Source organism: Aedes aegypti, chromosome 2, assembly GCF_002204515.2.
Source record: "Aedes aegypti strain LVP_AGWG chromosome 2, AaegL5.0 Primary Assembly, whole genome shotgun sequence".
Classification (NCBI taxonomy): Eukaryota; Metazoa; Arthropoda; class Insecta; order Diptera; family Culicidae; genus Aedes; species Aedes aegypti.
The window spans coordinates 399,174,912-399,186,134 of NC_035108.1; the positions used below are offsets into that span (position 1 = coordinate 399,174,912).

General features: G+C 38.2%; 1 protein-coding gene across 8 annotated transcripts in view; it reads right to left on the reverse strand.

Annotated features, from left to right (window-relative positions):
- The window catches only part of LOC5568609 (annulin), a 78,277-nt gene extending 74,929 nt beyond the window's left edge, over positions 1–3,348 (reverse strand). For 4 of the 8 annotated variants that reach the window (XM_021847071.1, XM_021847068.1, XM_021847067.1 and 1 more), the window contains exon 1: positions 2,909–3,348. The gene's annotated coding sequence lies outside the window, so the exon portion shown is untranslated. The remainder of the gene's footprint in view (positions 1–2,908) is intronic. The other 4 variants (XM_001652390.2, XM_021847072.1, XM_021847070.1 and 1 more) reach the window with 2 other exon arrangements.
- Between the last annotated feature and the right edge of the window lie 7,875 nt (positions 3,349–11,223).

Genomic DNA, 11,223 nt, shown 5'->3' on the forward strand with positions numbered 1-11,223 from the left:
TTATTTTGCACTTCTGTTCTGTTTCACACTGTTATTACAACACCTTTCGGGACACAGAAACTCAGACAAAATAGGGTTATTATAGGAACTTTCATTTGAGAAAAAGACATTCGGGGTAATGTAGCCAAATCTCTCGAATCTACTGAATGGATAATAGGGCGGATCTAAATTTAAAAATGTTTGAAATTCCAATCTCCCATATCTTACTTACCATCCTTACTATAAAAAAAGTGTTCTGTGAAATTTTCAGCTTTCTAGGTGGTGATTTGAAGGTGGCCCAAAGACAATAAAGGTTTATATGGCAATTACTATGAAGAAATTTTGAAAAATGTTCCAAACAAGTTAGTACTGTAATCTAAGTAAAAACTCATCATCCCATAGTGAAAAATTATTCCTTAAATCTAAATCAAGGATGTTGCTGAAGAAACAAATCCCTTTTGAGCTAATTTTGTTTGAAATTTTTGTAGATGCTTTCAGGGGCTAAATAATAGCAAACAAACTCATAAATATTTCTTCTCCTATCCGTCTGATTGAATTGCTGTCTTCATAAAATTTCTTTATTATGGTTTGAAGAATGAGTTTTTACTATGGGATGATGAGTTTGTATTAACATTCCAGTAATATCATGCTTGAAACATTTTTTAAAATTTCTTCATAGTAATTTCCATATAACCTACATCATCTTTGGTCCACCTTTAAATCACCACCTAGAAAGCTGAAAATTTCACAGTACACTATTTTTATGGTAAGGATAGTAAGGACGATATGGGGATTTTCAAACTTTTTTTAAATTTTGAACAGCCCTAATGGAGCCCTAATGCACAAGACTGGAGCATCTGACAACAGCTTGCGTTGAAAATCAATCAAATTGCTTGCTTGTTGGTGGTGACCAATAGGATAAAATTTCAACGCGGAGCGCTGTTTGGTTCTCAAGTCTTGTGCTTTTGAGGTGTGGCTTCGTTCTATAATCACCTTAAGGTTCGATTGAGCTACAAATGAACGAACTAGTAAAAATAAATTAGATGAAGATTCATAACTTTATTCAACTTCATTCATAAAGATTCAACTTCACAAGATTCATAACATTCCTAACTTCGATTTTTTCAGAATCCAAGTCTAAAGAACCAGACAACCGTTTGAGCTGAATATTTGATAAATGGTCATTTGCTGGTGGTGACCTGGGAGGGAAAAACCGATATAAAATTTCTCTACGTCAAAGTGAGCCGAGATTTGTCTGTCACGAACTGTCACTGTGAGCCCAGATCTTGAACAATGGATAAACATGATAAAAGCGCGTAATTAATCGAAGCATATTTTTGCATTTAATCAAAGGTAACAATTTATTCTGATTGAATGTAATGTATTGAAATACGCATCTTTTTACTGTTTTCAATAAAAATGAAAATTAAACGCATAGAAAACTGTGGCCCTTTTTCAATGTTTGTCCAGAAACATCGAACGTACACGAAAAATGAAAACTAGCAATTTTCACCAAGCCTGCCTTGATTGTCGTTGGCAAACCAGAGTTATCTTGCAGTTTGCAAAAACTTTGTATCAGATTCCGTGTGTAGTATCTGTGCCTCCCTCCCAGGTGGTGACCTGGGAGGGAGAAACCGATACAAAATTACAATACAAAAAATGGGCAAACTTGTTAATCAAAATATTGTTTTGCATTTCAACAAAGTTGATAACAATCGGTTGAAAATCAATTCCTGCACACCTAAAACCAATGCCACGATAGCACTTTTTAATTTTAACGCATATAAAGTATTGAAACACGCATCTTTAACTATTTTCCAATCAAAATTAAAATTCAATGGGCATACAACTATAGCCCTTTTTCCAAGTTTGTCTTGAAAGATCGAAGGTACACAATAAAAGAAAACTAGCGATTTTTCCCAAGCCTGTAGGTGAATTCCGGCGAACAATTTCTTCGAAGAGAAGAAAATTTCTTCCATTACTCACCAGCAAGAAAGTTTTCTTTTCTTCGAAGAAAATACGCGCCGGAATTCGCCCGCTGCTTTGATTGTCGTAGGAGAGCGGGAGTTATCTTGCAATTTGGAAAAGTGTTCTGTTATATTTCGCGTGTAGTATCTGTGCCTCCCTCCCAGGTGGTGACCAATCTATCAAATTTGAACGTTTGTCTGGTTCTCTATATTTGTGCTTCAGAAAATTCGATGTTTGGCTTCGATGCATCTTCACCTTAAGATCACAGGTTTCGATTTATTTAAATTAAATTGAAATATCCGTATGCAATTTTTCTACTTAATCCATTCATTAGGAAAACTCAGGCTCAATAGCATGTCCCTCCAAATTGAGCAGATGAATTAATATGTATCAGTATTTATTGAGAAATGTATATATTTTGTCAGCTCACAAACAGCTACGAAGTGTGTCCGAATACTCAACGTTTATTCATGTCTTGATGGTTTCATCAATCTAAAAAGATTGCTTTCAATATCCAGAAGGATTTTAACATGTTAAAAAAAGGGAGTTTCTTCGAACAGTCATTATTTTGTAATGTTTTCTTAAATCGACATATTGGACCCCTAAATTCTTCTTGGATTATCTTCTATGATTTTCTTCTTTGTACAATGATAAATGCTCAAATATGGAAGTGCTGCTAGCAAGGGAGAACCATGGAAGACCACCATATTAGCACATTTTTTTAAGATTTCCATGCGATCTGTTAAGTTCAATTCTTACATTACTTGTGGGCAATGCTATTAATCAAAGAGCACCAAATGAACACTCAAACTGGAAACCGCTACCTAATATAACTGATTTAGAACATTGTTTAATAGAAAACTTAGAGTTCTGATTCACATTAACTCTCTTTCAAGTTTGATGTTTCTGCACGTCTAGTAACGATTTAAAAAGTTCCATCAAACAATTAAATGCTACATACATGTTAATGAACGACAAGATTTGTAATCTGCACCATATGGTCAACACTCATTAGCAAAATCCGGTAAAACCATCACCGCATTCCATTACAGGTAACAACGACAGTGTGTCTATCCAATCAATTAACATACAATTAACCGCACTGCACCGTTCATTTATTTAAATGGATCTGGAAATACATATTTTATCTAATTACACACGCGGCGTGATAACACCAAAACAGGGCTCAGATCAAGATTTCGCTGACACAACTCGATCACCCAGAGCTCAGAGATCACAGAACAAACCGCCCGATTATATCAACAATGTGACCCGACGACGCGACCGAAGCCCGCGACACGATTCCAAACCGATCTGATCAAACAACGTTTGTGATCTGCGGAGAACTGACTGAGAACGCGCGCACCAGCCAGCACTCGTCGATACGGCGGTTTATGATGATGCCATGTGCGTCGTCCAGTGATCCACACAAGCACGCGTGTCCCTGACAATGTTGTAGATTCAAACATCGCTCAGCTCCCTGAAGGTGGAGGCAGTGGCGTCTATCGCGCCCGCGGTGCACTTCTCTTGTTCTCACTCAGTCGCCTCTCAAGTGGCTGCGCTTTCTCGGTTCAAGTGTGGGAGAACATCATCGAACCGTGTGGCGGTTTGTCAGTCGTCAATCGCGGGATGTTTTAAGAATAGCAAAAAAAAAAAAAAAACTCTGTTTTCAATACATTATAGGTATGTCTGTTAAAGTGACCTTTCGTCAGTGGCAGTTCTGAAAGGCACGACCATAAGCCAATTTCAATCAATGATGACATTATCACCGAAAAAAGAAAATAAAACATAACAGAATATATATAGGGGGAATATAACAGACTATGTACTTAAAGTGAAACAGTTTGGAATCAACTTCTAAGATTGCACTTAAACTTCAAAGGCACAAATCTCGCGAAGAAAGCATCCCACAACAGTGTACTTTTTATTTTGGCTTTGTGCACTAGCAAAAAGCTTAAAATAAGAAGTTCAGAAACGTTTGCCAACTATTTCTCCAGTTTTGTGCCTGGGGACAAGTCGGCCATTTTGCCGGACATCTTTGGATTCCGAGATGTTTCACCTTAACATCACCATATAATCTCTCATTAAGTATGTCTAATCAACAGACGACTGTGCAAATATTTGGGCAGTTTCAATTAAAAAGTCTCAGTACTTGCGTTTGTATTTTATTAGTGACACTTTGCAAGGCATGTGAAGTAGTAGCGTTGTGAATTGTCATATTGTACTTTATCAGCAAATAGTAGCACTTTGCAAGTGTGTATTAAATTTCAAGAGAGGATAACAGTTCTTTATTTTGTTCTTGGATTATTTCATTGCTCGGGAAACAAGAAACCGATACAGAATTGAGTTTAATGAGTTTAATGAGCTGAAAATCCATTTTGCCTCCTAATGAAAGCCAATATTCTAATAAATAAATGTATTTGCACAGACAAACAGACGTAACATTTAAATTATTCTCAAAATCTCTTCGTAGACTGCCACTTAATTCTAATATTTTGTAGTTGGCTAACTACTCACTCGTGGTGCTCGCATTACTTTTGCTTTAGATTGACGTTTGCGTACTATTGCCTTCTAGTTCCTGGTATTTGGTTAACCAATCAACAGTGCTTTTAGTATTGGACGTTGTTGTTCGCATTACTATGGTTTAAATAAATAATTGATCTATCTGTTACATCTGGAGTAGTGGATGGTCTTTTGATTCGGTTGCAAGTTCCGGTGGGGAGCGCGACGGAATGAAGACAAATGGTGTTAGGTTCGCGTCATTCGAGAGCGAAAAAAAAAAGAAAATCGACAATAGTGCATGGTCTTTTGATTCGGTTGTATGTTCCGGAGGGACGAGGTACGGAATCAAGACCACTCGTGTTCGGTTTGTGTTGATCAAGTGCGAAAAGCTTCGTGTTCAGCCGAGGATAAAGTACTGGTGAGATCGTTTCATGCTTATGATAATTCATTTTTATCGTTTAAAAGCTACTTTTATTATATTTTCAATCAAGCTATGAATGGTTCGTCACTACAAGTGTCGACTTTTTCGTGTTTCATTTTAACTTAATATACCATTATGTTTTCGTCATTGGTCAAAACAACCTTTGAATAGTTCGACATTATGAATGTCGACGTAAGACATTTTTTTGTTGCAACGTAACTTTTTTATGACAACGATCAGTATGTTGAGATAGATTAACAAATTAATTTGCATTTAACCCGCAGATTGGAGTAACTGTAACTTGTAGCAAATCTTCCATACGTTGTTTTAAAGGTTTCAATATCTCGAAAGCATATTTTCCTATTTGTGCGTACATCAGCAAATATGATACCACAAGGTGACTGATTGGTTGAATATTAAAAAAAAATGTAATCGACAATTAAACTGTATAATTTGTTTGAATTACCTACTTTTAGGCTTTATTATATATTATTGAGAAAAAGATGAAAAAACAACGCAGCAGCAATTCTTATTAATGTGTTTAAATATGTTATAAGAGTTCTATTAGGTCGGCGTTAAGTCAGAGTAGACCAAGTGACATTATTATTTTTTTGAGAAAAAGGGCCTCAAAGTCTAACGCTCTGTATTTTTTTTAATTCGGTAAAATTTTAGTTAAATATTTCTACACATCTTTGTATTACTTTCAAACAATATAATGTGAAGTTATAATCACGAAAAATCATTATCCAAACCTCTGATAGAACGATTTTTTGATGGACTATGTGTACTTGGATCAATCTGACTGAACTAAAGACCACCGTTCAGTGAGCTGGTTCACTCTGACTGAACAATTTCTTGGAAAATAACAATCATTTAATATATACATGGTCAAACTGGGTGCATATCTCTAATATAAACAAATTACCAAGACCCTTCGACATCAGTATAGTAAATTCTTCAATAATCCATATCGTCAATCCCGGAATCACTGGCATTACGATAGCTTGAAAATTAAGGTTTTGCAGGGTCAGGGCATTGAAGACCATAAATATTCAAATATGCGTTCAATCAGAGTGGATCAAGTGAAAACAAAATATACTGGTCCAATAAGCGGCTTCTAGGCCATTCCATACATACACCATAGAACTACCATAAATTACTATCTGACTCTGAAATTGACTCAAAAAATGCAATAATCAATCAGTTTATTGATTTTTAACACTTGGTCAGCTCTGTCTGAACAGAAATTGTTGCAATTTCTGACCAATTATCCAAATATGGTAAATGGTCAAATACCAAAATCAAATGCATCGAATGAATAGTAGATTTCGATGTCGAAAAATCTGACAAATCTATTGAAATGTTTTAAATTTCCTCGTATTTATTAACGCGCTGATTATTTTCGCTGTTGCGGAAGAGCTACATGAAACTGGTATGAATTAAGTCATTCATTTATATTGATTATGGTTCGATTTCACCGGTCAAGAATATTTTCTCCTACAAAGACACATTAACCGCAGACAAACAGACGTAACACTTAGAACAAATTTCGATCAAAATCATAGTCACTAGGACATGCACGCCCAATGCTAAATTTGGTGTGTTTGGCCGACAGGCCAACAGATTGCGTTAGTGTGTAAACGTCAAACGCGAACAAAAACGATGCAAGCGCTGCGGGTGGTCGATTGGCCACCTACAATATTTTTGATTCGTCCGTTAAAAAGGTGATCGATGGACAATGATGAGAGTGTGACGTATGTTTGTATGTGCATCAACTGTCACGAAACGCTGCTAAAAATTAGCGTTACACAAATTTTTGAAGAGCCATTACTCTAAAACAAGTCATTCGATTTTAAATCTTCTTTCACAGTCATTAAGCTTGACTCTTCAACTGATAAATAAAAATATTATACATAGTCGTAGCAAGGAACTAAAAGTCTTAAGGGGGTGCGAAAATATGTCTTCCTAAAAAAAACAGCGTTACAATGGTTCAGAGCTTATATCTCAGCCATCAGACAAAAATAATATAATTTTATTTCACCGCTTGAGGGTGCTATTAGGAGATCTGGCGTGCAGAGAAATGTCACTTTTATCACAAGGTCGCACATGCTCCTTGGCTTTGCGAACGATATAGACCTAAGGGGTCATGCGCAAATTACGTCACGCTCCAAGAGGGGGGGGGGGTGAGGTGGTCAAGCCAAGCGTGACAAGCCTTACAAAATTTTTGAAGGACTCATACAAAAAACGTGACAAAGGGGGGGAGGGGGTCGAAAAAGTCGAATTTTAGCGTGACATAATTTGTGTACCATCCCTAATTGGAATCGATCGCAGGTCAGTGGAAGAGGCCTTCGTGCCTCTAAAGAGGGACTCAGCGAGGATAGGCCTGACCATTAATTCTACCAAAACGAAGTACATGGTTGCAGGTAGAGATAGAGTTATGCATAGTGGTGTAGGTGCTGAGATTGTGTTTGATGGGGATGTGTTTGAAGTTGTTGAATATTTTTTTTACCTTTGAACACTTGTTACATGTGACAACGTCGTTTCCCGCGAAGTGGAAAGACGTGTTGCGGCTGCGAATAGGGCCTTTTACAGTCTGCGTAACCAGCGTAGGTCCCGCAGCTTGCAAACAGAAACAAAATTCGCCCTGTATAAAACATTGATTCTTCCGGTGGATCTCTACTGGCACGATGCGTGGACGTTGAAAGAGTCAGACCGGAAAGCTCTCGGTGTTTTCGTGCGTAAAGTTCTGCGGACAATACTCGGTGGGATACTCGAAAATGGTGTGTGGCGCAGACGCATGAATCACGAGTTATATCAAGGTAGAGGTCGGTGGCTTCGGGGAAGACCACGAATACAGTGGCTGTACTCTGTGGAAGAGGACCAGGCGACCCTAAACGTTCGGGGTAACTGGGGAAGTTTCGCCCAAGACCGATGAAGATGGAGCCCTACCAGAAAGGTAAGTGGGATGTACTACAAACATACACCCGATTCTGTTTTTGCACGGATTTTTTTACACGGCCTTGCAAAAAAGTTTCCATGCATTTTTTTCTTTTTTTGGTAAAACCTTACTTTTGCATGAAACTTTGAGAAAAGATGTTACTTTTTTGCAGGGTTTTTAAAATTTTGAACTGAAAACTTTTTTTTTTTCACGGCACGCTTCTCCCGTGCAAAAACAGAATCGAGTGTAGTAATTTTGTCTGAAATTTCATGGTATTTAGTTTTGAGAATGGGCGTAGTCAGCTAAAACAGTAATTTTTACCACAGATTTTTTTTCCCGTGTCATTACACTACTATTTTCAGAAATTGTGAAATAATGGTGAAAGCACCGTTATGTGATTTCTGATACCCTCAAGCGGTCTTCTATGAAATTGCAAAAAAATGTTGTACGCAACTCGTTGCAGAACTCGATTTTTACAGCACTCATCGTTGTTATCCAACTCGGCAAGCCTCGTGCACGCAAAAAAATTGTGCGGTAACAACTTCCATTTTATGGGGTTAACTTAAGCGCTCGCACCCAGGGGGGGGGGGTATACGCAACGAGGTACGCCTACCGTTCATGTTTTGTGGGTGTATTCAGTGCTGGGAATGGTAATAGTAGTAGGCTTGAATTTTCGCGAAAATCACGTGGCTCTCCCAGTACAGTAGTTTGAAAACGTGAATCTCATCAAGTAGCCTATGTTGGGTGCACGAGTTTCCTAAATCATGAGTGTCATTGAAGGCTCTAAATGCGGGAAATGCAGCGAGAAATAAAAAAATTTTCTACAGTAATTCCGGGTTGCCCTTAGCAACGGGTGTTTTGCTATTTTAGAGGCATTTTGCCTACAGCAGCGATGGACGTGAGTTTCACTGGCATCGCTGACTGTGATTGGCTTTGCTTGGCTACTGTAGAGTGAATTTCAGATTTTTTCCCAACCCTGGGTGTATTCGTTTGGCTCACAACGCTGCTAGGCATCCCGCTGTTTGAGTGTTGAAATGCATGAGCATTTGCTGCCTGGCATGGCCCGCGTTTCGACCTGTGCTGTTTGGGTCGGCCCGCGTGAGAGATGATGCTGTTTGGGCCGGTCCGCCCGAGAGATGATTGTTAAGCCCTAAGCACGGCAACGCGGTACAACGGCAAGCCCTTCTTGAGCTATACGGAGAAATATTTTTACCTAATTTTTGAGTTTACTTTACCCAAAATTAAGTATATCGATTATAGTTTCAACCCAAAATCTCTCGGTTTTCTCTTTCTCCCACACGAATGTTGTCAAAAATAGAAAGAGCTGCATCTACCCAATGGGGGTACTTTGGCCCAATAAGACAAATTTGGGTAAATGCAACTTTTCTTATGTTTGGGTCGAAGGAACTCAATTTTGCGTTAAATCAATCCAACATTGAGTATATTTTTCTAATGGAATTAAAGCCAAACTACCTAGTGGGGACCTTGGAAATTTAGCCAAAATAGAGTTATTGGGCTCAACTACGGAATTGCGTTGAAACAACCCAAAATTGAGTTGAATTCCGTCTCCGTGTACATTGTACTTGTCAAGTCAATGTTGAAAAGGATATGGTCAAGGCCGGTTTGCTACTGACAAAAAAAGGAATCGCCTATCTCGATGCGTGGAAAATTTCTCCCAAGAAATGGTCAAGAAATCACTTTTTTCTGATCGCAGTACGCAGTTGAGAAGAAATGTCACTTTAAAGAGGGCTCTCTGTAGGAAATTTCTTGACCCTTTCAGTCAAGGAATTTCTTTACTTTTCATGAGCGAAACAGCATACTTAGCTTCAACATGGGATTGATAAGCAAAGTGTAAATCAAGATGGGCTTGCCGTTTTGTCGTTGTACCGTGCTGCCGCTCACATTGTGCTTGGGGCTTTAGGCGAGCTTTGTTTGTAGTTGACAGCCGTACACCCACCCTGCTCGCACCAGCAATTTTCAGCAGACCAGAAATGCGCTCGATTTTACCATGTCTGTAGTCGAAATCGAATAGACCATTTCCGTGAATTTTTTTTTTATTGGCTTATTGACTGTTTAACGATAAACTTGCGATGATCGACGCGCCACCATATTTCATATAACGGAAGTTATTAGAACTAACTTGGAGGTGATGTTTTGGAGGTTATTTGGCAATTTGGAGGTTAAAATCACCTCCAAACACTAGCAATTTTGCGGTGGGATGTTGACGTTTGATCACGAATATGATTTCTGTCAATTTACTGAACAAACTTTCCTACACGCTAACTTTGAAGTACCCATTAAATGGGTTCCAAATACCCATTTTTATGGCCAGTACTGAGTTGTCAGAAAAAGGGTATTTTTTAAATGTCATAAAAAGGGAACTTATTCCCCATAAAGAAGTTTCTATTCGTTTCACAATGATGGGTAAATAATACGCGAGATGGTTTGAAGCCTAGCACCTCCATTTTGAAATTGCTTGTGCAGTCATATTTTCTACAGTGATTTTAAAATCTATTTTCGATGCTAGAACAATTCGTAAATGTTAGTAACGCTGCTGTAAATCATATCCAAGAAATATCTTTGAAGGTAAGTAGTTTTTGATATGTTTTTTTTAACTTATAGCGGACTGTTATTTTCTTCGTATTTATTCTGCAGAACCGGAGCCGATATCCAATGAGCATAGTTGGAAAATCGAGGAAAAGTATCGGCAGTATCGGATCCTACAAATTTAAAAACTGATTATATGTGATGATGTGTGAACATAAGAAATAAAATAATAAATAATTTATCCATTCATATTGTACTGAGATTTGTTTTTCGTCTTGATTTTCCAATGTCTCAATTCTTAACCTGAATCCAGAGCGAAATCGGCAAAAACATGAGGCATTTTTACCCATTTTTTTCAAAATTAACCAGGAGTTAAAAATACCTATGTTTTGAAGTTCGTGTCTAATACTCTTTAATGGGTAAATCGACCTTACTCATTAAATGAGTTAAGCCACTTTAGTTGGAAATGGGTACGAAAGTACCCATTAATGGGTACTTCAGAGTTAGCGTGTAAGGGACCGATTTGTTTTGGAGCCTTTAACTAGTAGAAAACAATGAAAAACTTGCGGAACGTTAGTTCACCCCTCGGTCCCCTACAATGAAACACCCTCGAAAAAATGCATACCCCTTTTTCCCCTATGGTTTTGCCACCACGTTGTGGTGAATTTACGATCAGCTGGCATGACCAGATGATTTTTGTTTATGTTTTCATTCATCATAATGGGCTCCGTTGTGGTTTCGCTCCCTTTTTCCTTCACGGCTCCTGCAATCTCCGTAATCACCGTGGAAACCATCTTCTCCGCTTCGGCCGGTTATGACCACACCCGGCGAACACTACACGGTTCTGTAACGCAAGGATTGTAGTCGA